Source organism: Aquarana catesbeiana, linkage group LG03 (genome assembly GCF_042186555.1).
Source record: "Aquarana catesbeiana isolate 2022-GZ linkage group LG03, ASM4218655v1, whole genome shotgun sequence".
Taxonomy (NCBI): Eukaryota; Metazoa; Chordata; class Amphibia; order Anura; family Ranidae; genus Aquarana; species Aquarana catesbeiana.
In genome coordinates this window covers 118,994,885-119,013,426 of record NC_133326.1, presented here as the reverse complement: position 1 = coordinate 119,013,426, position 18,542 = coordinate 118,994,885, and the positions used below count along the sequence as shown (strand labels likewise).

Genomic DNA, 18,542 nt, shown 5'->3' with positions numbered 1-18,542 from the left:
ACAATGTTTGTGTTTAATCTGCTTTCCCTGTTTATGTGCACAAAGACTAATTTTTTTATGGTTTTGACTCCACAGTTTCCTTCCACGCCACAGGAATGACAGACTGTGGCCTCCCACTTTGCCCAGTGGTGGGACTTTCCTAACTGAGGAGGGGCAATTGATGAGAAACACGTCCACATTGTCCCACCACCCAACTCGGGGTCGTACTATTATAATTATAAGGGGTTCAATAGTATTGTGATGTTGGCGGTGGTGTCGGCTACTTATGAATTTCTGTATGTGGACGTGGGGAAGAATGGCCGGATGTCCGATGGTGGAGTCATCGCCCAGACCGAGTTCTACAGGAGTCTCCAGAATGGCAGCTTGGACTTGCCACCTCCAGAAGGAAGGACTCCCATTCATCTTCTTTGCGGATGAAGCATTTGCGCTGGGGGACCATTTTATGAGGCCATTCCCGATGAGGACCCTCACCTCGGACCAGAGGGTTTTTAATTACCGGCTGGCCAGAGCCAGAAGAGTGGTGGAGAACACGTTTGGAATCATGGCCAGCCGGTTCAGCCTATTTCTTACACCCATACATATGGCGGAGTACAAACTGAATCACATTATCCTGGCGTGCTGTATTCTACACAACTTTTTACGGCAACATTCTGCCAACTATGCTGGCTCAGTTGGGCCTGAGGCCGGAATTCAACATGAATCAACCCTGACGGCGCTTGAAAGTGGCCGTCCTGGCTTGCCCCCCCTGAGTGCCCGTGATGTCCGGCTAAGATACCTTGAATTCTTTGCGGGTAGGGGGGCTATCAATATGCCAGACAATGTGTAAAACCTTTTTTAAAAAAAAAAAAAGAGAACTCAAATCTTTGGTGACATTTACTGCTTGTGTTTTTTTTTAGCTGACCCTGACAGAAATGTGGTGAGTCCTGAAAATGGCGTGATTGTGTAACATTACAAAGCACTGTTGGATGTTATTTACTAAAGGCAAAGGCACTTTGCACTACAAGTGCACTTGAAAGTGTATTTTCCCTTAGGAATGAACTCCCATTGTCACAGAAAACACCAATTAGAGCACCACAAAAGTGTTGGAGTGTTGAGACAATAATCCACACAATCTTGATTAACAATCTTTTTAATAACAGCACAATCACATGTGCATTTCCAAAAGGTTTTTAAAACAAACCAACATGTTTGTTGTTTAACAATTTTTGGGGTCACATTAGAAAAAGTAGAAATGTCCATTTAAGATAAAACAGGCATGTGTAAACCCCACAAGAAAGACACAAATTTAGAACTTACAAAGTTCACATTTGGTAGAACTTGAAGGCAATATCAGACATGAGTATTTACAAACTGTGTTTGATATTGCGTTCAGATGGGGTGAAGTCACCACTAGAAAACCCAAATTTGGAAGATGCACACAAATTTCAAAATGTCAACGTGTGCTAGCTGCCATCACGGGGGATCAAGGGACGTGTTTTGGGGGTGCAACCCCTTCCTCACAGCTACTTTATTATTGAGAAGGGGTTGCACCCCCAAAACGCGTCCATTGATCTCCCGTGATGGCAGATAGCACATGTTGACACACTGTGTGCCTCTTCCAAATTTGGCTTTGTTACAAATTGACATAAAAAATAAAAAAAAAATTGGCACAACTAAAACCCAAGGCATTTTGAGGGGTTTTAAACTCTCCCTAAAACATTAATGATGTTCTTCATTTTTTGCTGAACATCATTGATGCTTTTCACAATGTTTTCCAAGTCCCTATTACACCCCATGATCTCCCCAATCAGGATCTGTGCACTTTCACTGGTGAAAGGATCTGGATCCACAACATCACGATCCCCTAAAAAGATAGAAACAAAAAAACACCATGTATTATAAATATGGCGGCATCCATCTCTTACCTGAGCCTGTGGTCGTAGACACTCACCTGTTGTGGTGACAATTTCCACCACGTCTTCTTCCTCCTGCTCTGCTGGTCTTCGGTGGATTTCCCCTTCGTCCAGAGGTGGGGGGGTCTGTGGTCTCCTCGGATGAGGGGTGTCCTCCGACTCTTTTATCCCCTATGTACAAAAAATAGGTATACTTAGCACACAGATATTTGATGGCAGAAATAGGAATATGAAACATTATTTGGAAGTGGGGTACAATTGTCTGTTTTGGCAGAGTTCCAAGATGTGGCATTTTTCTTGTCCTTTGTCAAGCTTGAATACTTACCTGTCTTGTACAAGCTTCACAGATGGAGACCCCCCTATAGTATATACCGGAGCACCTGTGTGGGCCCCCCAAATAAAAAGGGTGTTCTTGTGTCCCACACTAGTGCTCCAGCGTCCAGATGTGTAACCAGCTGCTGAGTGTCCTCTCCTTACACAGAATGTAGTTGGCATTTCATTCTAGTAACACACCCATCTACACAACCCAATTCTTTTCACCTAAAAAATGCTGGCAAATGCATATGGCCAAACGAACTATTGTTTGATACGAACGAACAATGTGCCTATGAACATGAAAGTTGCCATTTTAAACTGGATAACAGTTAAGAAAAGCACATGGAGGCGCCGATCGTGAAAACGAAGGTAAGATCTAAATTGAGGCCTATATTGTAACTATATTAGGAGAGTTTCGCCTGACATTAGTGTTTGTCTTGTGTTGTGTCTTGCAGAGAAAATGGATGGCTTCAATGACCACAATTTCCTCCCCCTGTTTATAGACAAATACAGGGAGCTGCCCTGTCTGTGGCAGGTGAGACATCCACATTATAATAATAAACAAAAGAGGCAGGCAGCGCTGGAGAAACTGCTGGAGTTGGTGAAGCCGGTGGTCCCCACAGCAACCATCCCCTATTTAAAAACCAAATTTGGTGGCCTGAGGAGCACTTATCTTAGGGAGCACAAGAAGGTCCAGGATTCCCAGAGATCAGGAGCTGCAGCAGATGACATTTATGTCCCCAGGCTGTGGTACTATGAGAGACTGCGATTTGTGCCAGACCAGACTGGAGTCAGGGAATCCTTCTCCACTCTTCCTTCTACTCTTCCTTCCACCCTATCTTCCACCCCAGCTGAGGCTTCCGATGTCCAACCTGGGACTTCCAGCCAGGAAGAAGTGGAGGAGCCCAGCTTGAGCCAGGTATAGCATTCTTCTACAGATTTCTGGTCAATAAATAAATGATGTTTACTAGATGTTATTATTGATCAGTAATTGCTGATTTCATAAAGTGTTTTACATATCAATAGACAGTAGTGGGCACAAAAAATTCGGACAAGAAAGAAAAATGCTGGGCTCAGAATGATAGTCTGTTATATTTTATAACATTCAATTTGCAACAGTCATGAGATGAAAATTGTGTGTGATTGATGAATAAAAAACTAAAACTATGTCCCTTTTTCATACACAGGAAGACCTCAGCCAGGACGAGGCTGTGGAATGTGGCACACAGAAGGAGGCTGTGGAATGTGGCAGCCAGGAGGAGGCGGGGCTAAGTGGCAGCCAGGAGAAGCCTGGGACCAGTCGCAGCCTGACAGAATCGCAGGTTCCTCCCCTCCACCTTCCATACAAAAGACCGAGGAAGGGGACTCACATGCAGGATTCAGCGCTCAGGCTCATTCAGGAGGCTTCTGCATCCCTCAGAGCCTTACCCACTCCTGAAGAGGCCTTTGCCTGCATGGCTGCCACCAAACTGAAGGGCATGCAGGAGGGTCAACGCAAGCTGTGTGAGGACCTTCTGTATAAAGTCCTAAGTAAAGGGGTGAGTGGTGAAATAACACCCAATACCCACCTGAGTGAGTTGGCCCATCCCCCTCCTCCTCCTCCTCCTGCCACAACTCCACCACCACAGCCACAGCGTGGAAGGAAGCGTGGAAGGAAGACCAGAGAGTGATGGCCCTGGGTTCAGTCTGGTCTGGCAAAAGATGCAGTCTCTTGTATGACCACAGCCTGGGGACACAGATGTCATCTGCTGCTTTCCGGATCTCTGGGACTTTTGGACCAGACTGCACTCCCTTAGATATGGACTCCTCAGGCCACCAATTTTGCTTGCAAATAGTTGATGTCTGTCCTGGGGGCCAAAGGCTTCACCAATTTCAGCTGTTTCTCCAGTGTTGCCTCCCTCTTTGTTTAGTTGTGAGCCCTTAATAAAGGAATTTTTGTTTCAATTATACTCGCCTATGTGTGTTTTCCTTCAAAAAGGACTGTTTGTTTGTGAGGAGGCAGGTACATTTCAAAAATACAATGTGAAATTAACAAGAGACACCAACACCAAGCAACCTCCTTGAGATTAAATAATACAAGATATCAATGGTATTGTGGTAACTTGACACACAAAACACACACAAAAATATTATGGAGTAAAACACAAAAAAAAACATCAGCCTTGGAAAAAATACAAACACAAAAAAAAAAATGCCTTGACCAAAAAAAAAAAGAAATATTTAAAAACCAACAAAAAAAAAATTTTGGCCAGATGTGACAAATCAAAATATATTGAGGGAATCACAATAAATAATAAAGAAAGAAGTTTGTGAGAAGTCTGTGTGAATATGAGCAGCAAAACTACTTCATTCTTCTCACATTATAAAGAAGAAGAGAGTGCGCTGTATTAAACATTTCAAACATTGCAGCCTGACGAAAGTGCTGTATCCATTCCGAACACTAATTTTACCAGACCGAGCTGTTCCGTCTCGGAATTTCTTCTGAGCATGCGTGGCACTTTGTGCGTCGGAACTGGCCACACACGGTCGGAATTGACGAGATCGGATTTTGTTGTCGGAAAATTTTATAGCCTGTTCTCAAACTTTGTGTGTCGGAAAATCCGATGGAAAAAGTCCGATGGAGCCCACACACGGTCGGAATGTCCGACAACACGATCTGATCGGACATTTTCCATCGGAAAATCCAACCGTGTGTAAAGTTTTTTGGGCTTACATAGATGCAATATGTTTTTCAAGATGGCTTCATATGCCCCTCTTTTTTTTTTATTTCAGCGCACATTACATCATTCAGCTTTTAAGTGTTCTTATGGTATGGAGAATAGTCTCGTACAGCATAAAAAGCAATATGCTATGCTGTTATTTTTATGTAATTATGTTTACTATCTAATGTATGTATTTACTGCAATATGTCATACTACTTATTGTTTTAAGAGAATATATACATGTTTTCTCAACATTTGACCAATTTCTTAGCAATGCCCCACATGCCTCATTTAAAGTCCCAACCCTCTTCCTTTTTATATAAAGATTTAGGGATGTAGGTGTATGGTTCTATACATCTCATTTAAAGTCCCCAACCCCCCCCCCCCCCCCCCCCCCCACCAGTTTACTATGTTAGAAAGATGTTTATACTTACCTATTTCAGCGTTGGCTCCTGACAATATCCTCTTGCGATTAAACGCATCGGGCCGAGCTAGCAGGTTGTCGTTATCACTTTTTTTTTTTTAATGTCTGTTGATATTTCTTCACTTGTGAGTACCCTCTGGATTTTCTATCAATAAATTACAATTTTGCACTATATTACGCTATATGTTCTGTTTTTTTCCTTCTTATGGTCCACATTTGACATCCTTGCCAAGATTACCATTGGTTGCAGTGGCGTTGTTTGCTTGCTGGATTTGCACTGATAATCCATATTCGCTCATGACCTCATATATATGGAGGTCTTGTGCTTCTATTAAGAGGCCTGAATGTGTATTTGTTGTGGATCACTGAAGTCGGAATGTGTGAATATTCTTTGCACAGAATACCTATTGGATATGGACTTTTTCTTTGTGATTTCTCTTTTATTGTTTAAGGATGTCGCTGTTATTTTATTTCACTCTTTTCAGATTGTATATATATTATGTGGTTTAGTGGCTTGATATTGTTTACAGCGATATTTTTGTGATTGCATATTTAATGGGGCAGCTCCACATATCTATTTTTAGGTTCAGGTTTAGTTTCTTGCTTTCAGATATTTTAGAGTGCAGCTCCTCTAGTGGTGTTTCTTACACATTGTTACACAGAGTTTCACTAAGTATGGTTTTTTCTATTACAGACTATATTTAACCATGTTCTATTAGACCACTCGCAGAATAGAGCAACATTTGGACACACCCACTGCGCAGCACATATTTTTTCCTTTTTAAGTTGTCCCTCATTTTCAACTTCTAAAGTTGGGAGGTTTGGTTAAGCTGGCTGGTAGAATTTGGTTAAAAAATGTCAGTGTTCGCAAATTTTGTTTAGTTTTCCAGTGATTACTGGGGTCAAATCAGAAATTTTTTTAAGACCATAGTGATAAGAATATTTGAAGAAGCAGGATGGAAAATTCTTCTTGAGTTAACAAAATCCTAACTGTTGAGCCTCATGCGCGCATGTTATAAAAAAAAAGCCAGTAGTGTTAGCTGTAGAAAGCTGTAGCTGTAGAATGTGTTTTTCAGCATTTTTGCAGTAGCGTTTTGCTTTTTAACCTTTTTTTTTTTACCTTTTTTTTTTTTTTTTAGCATAACTATACTCCCACAAAAGCTTATGACTCAAAATGCTGATAAATGTTAAATAGCCAAGTTTTTCAGCATTTTTAAGCTTTCAACTCTAAAAACCCACCAGTTCTGGGTGTTTTTTTCAGCCAGAAAACGCACCTGCCAAAAAATGCTGATAACAGCCTTTGTCTGCATGGACACATAGGATAACATGCTGGGCACTTTTAACCCCCGCTAGCGGCTGAAAAAGGGTTGATTTCAATGGGCAGGGGCGCTTTAGGAGCAGTGTATATACCGCTCCTACAGCGCTGCAAAGATGCTGCTTGCAGGTCTTTTTTTACCGTCCTGCAAGCGCACCGCTCCAGTGTGAAAGCCCTCAGACTTTCACATTGGAGTGAGAGGAGAGGCCCTTTCAAGGCACTTTGCAGGCGCTATTTTTAGCGTGTGAAAGTAGCCTTACAGCCCCAATTGGCTCTCCATCCATGCCGCGGTGATGTGACGCCCCTGCGCATGGCCGGAGTGGCGTTATCGCAGCCTGACTTATCAAGTGGCCAAAGGCACGGGACCCGGAAGGAAGACCAGGCGAAGATGGACGCGCCGGGGGCTGCTAGTTCAGTCCCAGCGCTGTGCTAGGACACCATATGACAGGTAAGTCTGCCATAATGTACTAATATGCATACCAGTACATTATGGCATAACCCACCTGGGGGGCCTTGAAAAAAAAATATAGCAGACTTTACTTCGGCTTTAACAGATCTTTTGGAACAGAAGAAAATGTTCTTACAATTCATGAGTCCACTGTGCAGCTATAATTTATCTAGAAAAGTATATCTTGATATGAGGGATTTACATGGGTCTCACATATTTTTAAACTAAGCCTTGCCATAGATGAGTCTTTTTTTTTTTCATTCAATCATCGTGTTTAATGAAAAAAAAAAAAAAAACCTTGATTCCCCCATCCACACATTCGAGTTGGATGGGGGAATCCTCCCTGCTGAACTACTGTATTCTGACAGCAGGGAGACTTCCCTGTCATCAGAATACACTGATCAGCTTTGCAAGCTATAGTTGGCGGTGTTCATCGAGCGTCTAAAATCTGCCAGGGCGGTTGTTTAGAAGTCAATCAGTAGTATGGTTGCCACCTTTTCTTCAAGCCAAACCCGAACACTTTAGCGGCCTGGGACATCCCAATGAGAGTAGTAATGCGGTGAGCATAGTGTGCCACAGCAAACAGTGGGTGTGGCCAAATTGTTCTTGCTGACATCATCACCCTGCCCCCCAGTGATGCCGAAACTGCCCCCAGACAGCCACCTGCAGCTCCCAGACAGCAACAGATTTGTGTGTGACTATCTTGGTTATATGGGGAGCCAAAGCCCAGTCTGAAAAATGTGTCCAGGTTTCAGGCCGCCTGAAACCCGGATACATGTTTCAAAACCCAGACTGTCCAGGTGCCAGGGCTGGGCTCAGCCCTACCTTCTCTGAGCTGGCCACTCAGCTGTCAGCTAATTGCAAGCTCCTATATCTCCACAGTGACTCACCTGTTGATGATCCTGCTCGTCGGTCCTGCCTACTTAAGCCGTCCAGTCCAGATGATCTCTGCCTTCACCTTGGTCACATCTCTAGAGACACTCTCCTGTGTTCCTGTTAAAGACTTGCTTGGCTGACATTCCTTCTGGCTCAAGATCCTGCTTGCTGTTCTACTATGTTGCTCTCTGGCTTCCTGATGTTTTGACTTGTCTGACTATCCGTTCCTGTTCCTGAACGCTGGCTATGTTTTGACTACGTTTACTCTGCTTACCTTTTTTATTATTATTAAACAAGTGTGATTTAACTGTACTTCTGTCTCGGTCTAATGCCCCGTACACACGATAAGAAATTCAGCCAGCAAAAGTCAGGTGTGAGCTTTTGGTCAGAAATTCCGACCGTGTGTATGCTCCATCGGAATTTTGCTAGCAGTATTCCAGCCAGCAAAAGATTGAGAGCAGGTTCTCTATTTTTCAGTCGGAAAAAGTTCCTATCCGAAAATGCGGTCGTCTGTATGCAATTCGGACGCGCAAAAAATCACGCATGCTCGGAAACAATTCGACGCATGCTCGGAAGCATTGAACTTCATTTTCTCAGCTAGTCGTAGTGTTGTACGTCACCGCGTTCTTGACGGTTGCAAGTTCAGAGAAAATTTGTGTGACCGTGTGTATGCAAGGCAAGCTTGAGCGGAATTCCGTTGGAAAAACCATCCAAGTTTTTTCTGACGGAATTTCTGACTGTGTGTACGCGGCATAATTCATGGTTTCTGACAGTAGGTGAAGGCCATGAATTCAGAAGATGCAGTCAATCCACTTGTTGGTAATATTTTTTTCAGATTGGATTTGCCATGGCATTACAAACGCTCCTGAGTCACACGGCTCACCTGGAATCTCCCACTGTGGCTGCTCCGGTACAACCTGTGTTGCAGGCCGTCCCTGCTGCTGCTCCAGTCCCTGTGCAGGCACCCGCCTTGAGTATTACCTCTATAAGAGGTATGTCTGGTTCCGCTCCGCTTCCCCAGGCGTTTCCCACGGACTGAAGCAAAGTAGGTTTGTGATATCTTTGCTTTCTGAGAGAGCCTTGGCCTGGGCAAAACCCCTATGGGAGATACAAAAACCTGTTGTCGTGAGTTACCCTGAGTTTGTGGCTTCTTTTAAAAGGGTATTTGATGTTCCAGAATGCTCTGCTTCTGCTGCCAAGTGCCTCATGTCCATCAAATAGAGTATGAGAACTGTTGCCGATTAAGCCATTGAATTCCATACTCTGGCAGCAGAGGTTGCTCGGAACAATGAGGTCCTTGTGTTTGATTTTTCTCATGCTCTCTCGGATACCATCAAGGATGAGATAGCAGCCCGAGATCTACCCACTGAGCTGGAGAAGCTGATCACGTTTGCCATCCTCATTGCCTCCAGACTCAGAGAAAGACTCTCTTTTAAGAAGTGCTTGCGGAAGCCTCCTGTACATTTGTCTCCGAGCTTTGCAGTCCCATCCTTGCCTCCCTCACCTCCCATGCCTCCTGGTAACGAGTCGGTCAGTGAAGGTGAACCCATGCACTTGGATTTCACGCGTCTCTCTGTGGATGAGAGAGCCTTTAGGAGGAGGGAGAGATTGTGCCTTTATTGTGGCCAGTCACTTTTTGAAGTCTTGTCCTACCCGTCCAGGGAACGCCCGAACCTTGAGGTCCTGTCATGGACAGACCTTAGGTGGCGTTGTTTCGTCCCCAGTTTTCCAGAACAATGAGCCCCTGGTTTCAGTTACCCTTTCTTGGGCTGAGTCATCCATCGAGATACAGGCTCTAATCGACTCTGGGGCTGCAGGTCTGTTCATTGATGCTGCCTTTGTATTGTAGCACTTGATTCTGCTGCAGCTGCGTGACACTCCACTTGCCATTGAGGCTCTTGACAGGAGACCTCTACAGCCTGCCCATGTGACTCATGAAACTGTTTCCGTTGTCCATATCCGTTGTGGCTCTTCACTATGAGATAATCCAATTCCAAGTTATTTCCCCACCTAAGTTTCCACTGGTTATTGGTTATCCTTGGTTACAGAGTCCCAACCCCTCTTTCGATTGGCTCTGTGCTGAGGTTCTCTCCTGGTTGCCACAATGCAGTAAGACATGCTTCCAGAAGGTAGCCAAGGTCCTGTGCACGTCTTCACTCTCCTCCCTGCTGGAGGAGTACCGCGATTTTAGCGATGTCTTTGACAAAGGTCAAGCCGGTAGTTTGCCTCCACACCAGTCGTATGATTGCGCAATTGACCTTCAACCTGGTGCCATACCCCCTCGTGGCCGGGTTTACCCTTTGTTGGTCTTGGAGGATAAGGCCATGGAGGAGTATGTTGCAGACGCACTTTCTCGAGGTTTCATCCACAAATCCTCGTCTCCTGCTGGTGCTGATTTCTTCTTTGTGAAGAAGAAGAGTGGTGAACTGAGACCTTGTATTGGTTATAGGGGTCCAATCGTTTCACGATTAAGAATGCCTATCCGATTCCGTTGATTACAGAGTTATTTGACCGCCTCAAGGGAGCAATGATTTTCACGAAGCTTGATTTGAGAGGGGCATACAATCTCATGAGGATTAAGGAGGGCAATGAGTGAAAAACTGTGTTTAATACCAGAACAGGCCATTATGAGTACCTCGTAATGCCTTTTGGCCTTTGTAACGCCCCAGCAGTTTTCCAGGATTTTGTTAACGATGTCCTCTGAGATTTATTGCAGTTATGTGTGGTGGTTTATCTCGGTGATATACTCATATTTTCCAAGCCCCTGGAGAGCCACCACACAGATGTTACATAGTTACATAGTAGGTGAGGTTGAAAAAAGACACAAGTCCATCAAGTCCAACCTATGTGTGTGATTATGTGTCAGTATTACATTGTATATCCCTGTATGTTGCGGTCATTCAGGTGATTATCTAATATTTTCTTGAAGCTATCAATGCTCCCTGCTGAGACCACCGCCTGTGGAAGGGAATTCCACATCCTTTCCGCTCTTACAGTAAAGAACCCTCTACGTAATTTAAGGTTAAACCTCTTTTCTTCTAATTGTAATGAGTGGCCACGAGTCTTATTAAACTCTCTTCTGCAAAAAAGTTTTATCCCTATTGTGGGGTCACCAGTACAGTATTTGTAAATTGAAATCATATCCCCTCTCAAGCGTCTCTTCTCCAGAGAGAATACGTTCAGTGCTCGCAACCTTTCCTCATAACTAACATCCTCCAGACCCTTTATTAGCTTTGTTGCTCTTCTTTGTACTCGCTCCATTTCCAGTACATCCTTCCTGAGGACTGGTGCCCAGAACTGGACAGCATACTCCAGGTGCGGCCGGACCAGAGCCTTGTAGAGCGGGAGAATTATCGTTTTATCTCTGGCGTTGATCCCCCTTTTAATGCATGCCAATATTCTGTTTGCTTTGTTAGCAGCAGCTTGGCATTGCATGCCATTGCTGAGCCTATCATCTACTAGGACCCCCCCGGGTCCTTTTCCATCCTAGATTCCCCCAGAGGTTCTCCCCCCAGTGTATAGATTGCATTCATATTTTTGCCACCCAAATGCATTATTTTACATTTTTCTACATTGAGCCTCATTTGCCATGTAGTCGCCCACCCCATTAATTTGTTCAGGTCTTTTTGCAAGGTTTCCACATCCTGCGGAGAAGTTATTGCCCTGCTTAGCTTAGTATCGTCTGCAAAAAAAAAACAGAGATTGAACTGTTTATCCCATCCTCCAGGTCTTTTATGAACAAATTAAATAGGATTGGTCCCAGCACAGAACCCTGGGGAACCCCACTACCCACCCCTGACCATTCTGAGTACTCCCCATTTATCACCACCCTCTGAACTCGCCCTTGTAGCCAGTTTTCAATCCATGTACTCACCCTATGGTCCATGCCAACGGACCTTATTTTGTACAGTAAACGTTTATGGGGAACTGTGTCAAATGCTTTTGCAAAATCCAGATACACCACGTCTACGGGCCTTCCTTTATCTAGATGGCAACTCACCTCCTCATAGAAGGTTAATAGATTGGTTTGGCAAGAACGATTCTTCATGAATCCATGCTGATTACTGCTAATGATACCGTTCTTATTACTAAAATCTTGTATATAGTCCCTTATCATCCCCTCCAAGAGTTTACATACTATTGATGTTAGGCTAACTGGTCTGTAGTTCCCAGGGATGTATTTTGGGCCCTTTTTAAATATTGGTGCTATTCTCCAATCAGCTGGTACCATTCCAGTCAGTAGACTATCTGTAAAAATTAGGAACAACGGTCTGGCAATCACTTGACTGAGTTCCCTAAGTACCCTCGGATGCAAGCCATCTGGTCCCGGTGATTTATTAATGTTAAGTTTCTCAAGTCTAATTTTAATTCTGTCCTCTGTTAACCATGGAGGTGCTTCCTGTGTTGTGTCATGAGGATAAACACTGCAGTTTTGGTTACTGAAGCCCCCCGATTCACTCGTGAAGACTGAGTAGAAGAATAAATTCAATACCTTCGCCATCTCCCCATCCTTTGTAACCAGATGTCCTTCCTCATTCTTTATGGGGCCAATATGGTCTGTCCTCCCTTTTTTACTGTTTACATACTTAAAGAATTTCTTGGGATTTTTTTTGATGTCTGTTGTGTGTTTCAGAAACTAAGAGAGAACAATCTCTATTGTAAATTGGAGAAGTGCGAATTCCATCGTGAACAGGTTAAATTCCTGGGTTGTGTAATTTCCACTGCTGGTTTTTCAATGGACCAAGAGAAATTTTCATCAGTCCTACAGTGGCCCCGATCCGTGGGTTTACATCCTCTGCAGTGTTTTCTTGGCTTTGACAACTATTATCAGGAGTTTATTCGTAACTTCTCGTCTCTGGTCAAGCCCCTGACTGATATGACCAGAAAGGACGGAAACCCACAGAGTTGGTCTCCGGAGTCCGTAAAGGCCTTTGAGAGTCTCAAGGCTGCCTTTTTTTCTGCTCCTGTGTTAGCACATCCTGATCCTATGTTACCGTTTATCCTTGAGGTTGATGCTTCTGAGACTGGAGCTGGTGCCCTTCTATCTGAATATCCTACCTCTGAGAGCGCTATGCATCTCTCTGGCTACTTTTTCAAGAAATTGTTACCTGCAGAGTGCAATTACGAGATTGGTGACAGAGAGCTGTTAGCCATCATTTTAGCCCTGAAAGAATGGAGACATCTCCTCGAAGGTACCACTGTGCCGGTTCTCATTCTTACTGACCAGAAGAATCTCACATTCTTGTCTGAGGCTAAACGCCTCTCTCCCAGAAGGGCGTGATGGGCTCTTTTCTTGTCAAGTTGAAACCTGTCATTGTCTCATTCTTACCCGGTACTAAGAATGTAAAGGCTGGTGCTTTGTCACAACAATTTTCCTCCACTTCCAAGATGGAGTCCGTTCCGGTTCCTGTGATTCCTCCTGATCGTATTCTGGCTAGGGTTCACACCAGTCTCACTTCTCCTTTGGGTGACAAAATTCTTGCTGCTCGGGTCCATGCTCCTGCTGAGAAATCTTGTGACTGCTACTTTGTCCCAGAGAGTCTCCGTACTGCCATGCTCCAGACTTACCATTCTCCCAGCTGGCCACCCTGGGAAGAATCAACACTTTTGGGCCATTTCCCAACAATTCTGGTGGCCTAGTCTACGTGCTGATGTAACCGCCTTCACTCCACGACACCTTCCAGTGGGTCTCCTACAACCCATACCCAAGAGAGAGAGGCCCTGGACCCACCTGTCTATGGATTTCATTGTGGAGTTACCCAACTCCCAGGGCAACACAGTTATCCTTATGGTGGTTGACCGGTTCTCGAAAATGTTTCATTGTATTCCACTTAAGACGTTGCCCACTTCTAAGGAACTGGCTTTCATTTTTGCTCGGGAGATCTTTTGCTTACATGGGCTACCCAAGATGATTGTCTCGGACAGGGGTAGTCAGTTTGTGTCCCGGTTCTGGGGAGCCTTTTGTGCACAGTTGGGAATTCAGCTTGCTTTCTCCTCTGCGTATCACCCGCAGTCTAATGGGGCCACAGAATGAGCCAATCAGTTCTTGGAGCAATTCCTACATTGCTATATTTCTGACCATCGTAACAATTGGTCAGACCTCTTACCGTGGGCAGAGTTTGCTCACAATAGTGCCTTGAATTCTGCTTCCCGATTGTCCCCGTTTATGGTGAACTATGGTTTCCAACCTTCCATATTGCCTGACTCTTTTGTTCTGCAGAGTATTCCTGCATTAGAGGAGCATCTCCATGGTCTTCATTTCACTTGGACACAAGTCCAGGAGGCTTTGCAGCATGCTAATGATAGGTACAGACTCCATGCTGACCGCAGACGCCTGCCTGTGCCTTCCTACCAGGTTGGGGATAGGGTCTGGCTGTCATCTCGCAACCTCCGACTTTGTGTTCCCTCTCTGAAGTTCGGACCTCGGTTTATTGGGCCTTTCCATATTCTTCGCAGGATTAACCCAGTGGCTTACGCATTAGACCTTCCTTCTAATATGCGTATCTCAAATGTATTTCATGTCTCCTTATTAAAACCTTTGGTCTGCAACCGCTTTACCACCTCTGTGCCACATCCTCACTCTGTGGGAATGTAGGATGGCAAAGGACCTGGGGGTCCTAGTAGATGATAGGCTCAGCAATGGCATGCAATGCCAAGCTGCTGCTAACAGAGCAAACAGAATATTGGCATGCATTAAAAAGGAGATTAATTCCAGAGATAAAACGATAATTCTCCCGCTCTACAAGACTCTGGTCCGGCCACACCTAGAGTATGCTGTTCAGTTCTGGGCACCAGTCCTCAAGAAGGACGTACTGGAAATGGAGCGAGTACAAAGAAGGGCAACTAAGCTAATAAAGGGTCTGGAGGATATTAGTTATGAGGAAAGGTTGTGAGCACTGTAATTTATTCTCTCTGGAGAAGCGATGCTTGAGAGGGAATATGATTTCAATATACAAATACCATACTGGTGACCCCACAATAGGAATAAAACTTTTTTTTTTTTTGCAGAAGGGAGTTTAATAAGACTTGTGGCCACTCATTAAAATTAGAAGAACAGAGGTTTAACCTTAAACTATGTAGAGGGTTCTTTACTGTAAGAGCGGTAAGGATGTGAAATTCCCTTCCACAGGCGGTGGTTTCAGCGGGGGGCAGGGATATACAATGTAATACTGACATATAATCACACACATAGGTTGGATTTGATGGACTTGTGTCTTTTTTCGACCTCACCTACTATGTAACTATATGTAACTGTTCAGGTTGAGAACCATGAGGAGTATGAAGTACAGTCCATTGTTGACTCCCGTAGGTTCCATGGGCGCATACAGTACCTGGGGCATTGGTACTGTATAGGCTGCCCATAGACGGTGAAAGAAATTCAAACGATTTCCCCAGTAACACTGACAGTGCTGACAGGGGAATCCCTCCTACTGAGCAATTGTCTGCTCCCAGCAGGGTGGGAGGGGGGATTTGGGTGAGGGAAGCCATCCCTGCCGGGAGAAGACAGTGATTATTGCTAGCGGCTATAGGAGCCTTTAGAGATAATTGCTAGTGAATCTGGCAGGCTGATTGTACCCAAGTTGATCAGCCGATCAAATTTGTACATTCAGCCTGCCCACTCACGGTACGAACCATCTATGGCCAGCCTTAGACAATCACTGAAGGAAAAAAAAAACACAAACATACATAGCGATGGTAACTACTAAACTTGGATTTGATGGGTTGCAAATCTTTGGTTATCTTTCTTATGCCTTCTAGTGCTTCAATAGATTGACTTCAGCACAACCAGCCTGCCCATAGATGGATAAAAATTTTAATTTAGTTTCGCCTTGGTCAGCTTAATTGCTGTGTATGTTTGTTTATGTTTTTTTTTTGTTTTGTTTTTTTTTTTCCCTTCACTGATTGTCTTATCAGCATTCTGATAAAACTTTCTGTATTAGTAGTGATTGGACCTTGAATTAGGGGGTACACCCCAAAAGCTTGTCCTGAAAATGTTGTTTGCTGTTAGTGCAGATAAAAAAAAGTATCACAGCCCATACTCATTAGTTATGGTCACTCATAGAAACAAAGTATATCCACTAAAAGCCTGTAGATGGTGCTCAAGTTTCACTTTTATTGTCATATTTTATTCCCCCCCACCCAAAAAAGAAAGTAAAAAAAAAAAAAGATAACTGACTTCTATCAGGATTGGTGTGGCAATGAACTATGAGCTATCTGTAATCCATCATTCTGCTGTAAACCTAAAAGAAAAAGAACACTACAGACATAATTTTAGTATTTGAGTTATGTTCCATATGAGGCCACTGCTCCATTCCTCAAAGGATTACATTCCAAATAACAAAGCTAATTGTTAATTAAAGCGATTTTCTTGATTGCAAAGAATGTTTAATATACTTTCTTGGTTTATCTTGGCTCAAACAAAGATGGATAGAATACATTTTGATTCATATTAACCTATCAATTTAGATAAGCCTTATATTTTCAGAAATATACCTGCTGAAATGCAGTCGCAGCCAGGAATGGACTGAGCTGGCACTGAAAGGGTTTGCTGGGTCACATTCCTCACATTACCTCATTCCAGCTGTTTCCAGCCCCTAGGGCAAAGCTTATGAAAGCAGGAGAGGAGGAGCAGGCTCTACAAGGAGGTCCTACTACCAGCCTGTACACCCCTCCTAGTTCCCTTAACTCCTCACCAGTCACATATGTGTGCAACAGCCTGAAAGGGAAATATAAAAGAGTTGATTTACTAAAGAAGTCATTTGTATGCTGAACGAACTTGTGTTTGCTTCAAACATCCAATCATGTAAAGGGAAGTGTGCTTCTTTTAAACTAATTCTCCTGTGCACAATCAGGTGTTTGAAATAAACACAGGTTGACGGGGCCAAGGCAACCATTACTCTCTTATTAAATCAGCCCCCGTGGGTCAGTTCCACTAATTAAGGTCATTTTTCTCTCAATAAAGAAAACTTGCTTAGAGAGCTTAGAACAAAACTGTGACTAATAAAGAGAGCACTGACATTAATCTTGACCAGCCATGAGTATATTTTTATGGTATTTAAAATCATTTTAAAACAAAACTGCACCTACAATACATAGGGTTGCCACCTCATCCCTTTAACCCCGAACACATATTAAATTGCACCGGTTCTGTGGCTGATTAAGGTGGTAATTAAACTCACTTGGAGCCTTATCTTCATAAAATTAGCCTCAGAACCCGTGTAATTCATATGTGTTCGGACTTAAAGGGATGAGGTGGCATCCCGTATGCCACGTACACACGATCGGACATTCCGACAACAAATGTTTAATGGGAGCTTGTTGTCGGAAATTCCGACCGTATGTAGGCTCCATCAGACTTTTTGTGTTGGAATTTCCGACAACAAAAATTTGAGACTTGATTCTCAAATTTTCCTACAACAGAATCCGTTGTCATAAATTCCGAGCGTGTGTAGACAATTCCGACGCACAAAATTCCATGCATGCTCTGAATCGAGTATGAGACGGAAGCGCTCGGTCTGGTAAAACTAGTAATGAAGTAATGGAAATAGCACATTCGTTACGCTGCAAATTTTGAAATCTTTCAATGCAGCGCATTATCTTCTTCTTTATAATGCTAGAATCCCAAAGTTGTTTTGCTGCTGATATTCATACAGAGTTCTGACAAACTGATTTCTTTATTATTTCTTGTGATCTCATGAATAATATTTTTTATTTTTTCGCCAGATCTCACGAATAATGTTTATAATTTTTGTTTATAGTAATCTCCTTTTTTTTTTAAATCAAGATCTCCTGTTTTTTATTTTTTTTTTCTAGTGATCTCCATAATATTTTTTCTCGTTTTGTGTGTCAAGTTACCACAACACCATTATTATCTTGTATTTTTTAACCTCAAAGAGATTGGTTGATGTTGGTGTCCCTTGTTAATTTGACATTGTATTTTTGAAATATACCTGCCTACTCACAAACAAACTGTCCTTTTTTAATTATAACACATAGCCAATGATTTAAGAAAAAAAATATACATTTATTAGGGGTCATAACAAAATAAAGAGGAAGGCAACGCTGGATAAACTGGTGAAATTAGCGAAGCCTTTGTACCCCATGACACACATCAACTATTTGACAGGCAAAATTGGGAGCCTGAGGAGTCCATTTAATAGGGAGCACAATCTGGTCCAGGACTCAGAGAGATCAGGAACAGCAGCAGGTGACATATATATATATATATGGGCTGTGGGCTTACAACAGCCTGCGTCTTTTGCCAGACAAGACTGAACCCAGGCCATCACTCTCTTGTCTTCCTTCCACGCTTCCTTCCACGCTTGCTTCCAGGCTGTGGCTCTTGTGTTGGAGTTGTGGCAGGAGGTGCAGGAGGTGGAGGAGGAGGAGAAGGATGGTCCAACTCACACAGGTGGGTTTTGCTTGTGAGTTCGCCCCTCAACCCCTTATTTAGGGCCATATATTTCACCTCCTCACAAAAGCCCACCTCCATTTCCTGCATTTTGTTGGCAGCCATGCAAGCATAGGCCTCAATAAGACTGGGGGGGTTCTGAGGGTTGCAGAAGCCTGC

The 18,542-nt window shown here is 43.6% G+C and overlaps 1 long non-coding RNA gene across 1 annotated transcript in view; it reads right to left on the bottom strand.

The window, feature by feature from the left end:
• Positions 1 to 1,554: 1,554 nt before the first annotated feature.
• Positions 1,555 to 18,542, bottom strand: part of LOC141131607 (uncharacterized) — a 74,593-nt gene continuing 57,605 nt past the window's right edge. The window contains exons 2-3 of the long non-coding RNA XR_012242792.1: positions 1,931 to 2,063; positions 1,555 to 1,843 (exon numbers count right to left, since the gene is read on the bottom strand). This is a non-coding gene — a long non-coding RNA (uncharacterized lncRNA). The remainder of the gene's footprint in view (positions 1,844 to 1,930; positions 2,064 to 18,542) is intronic.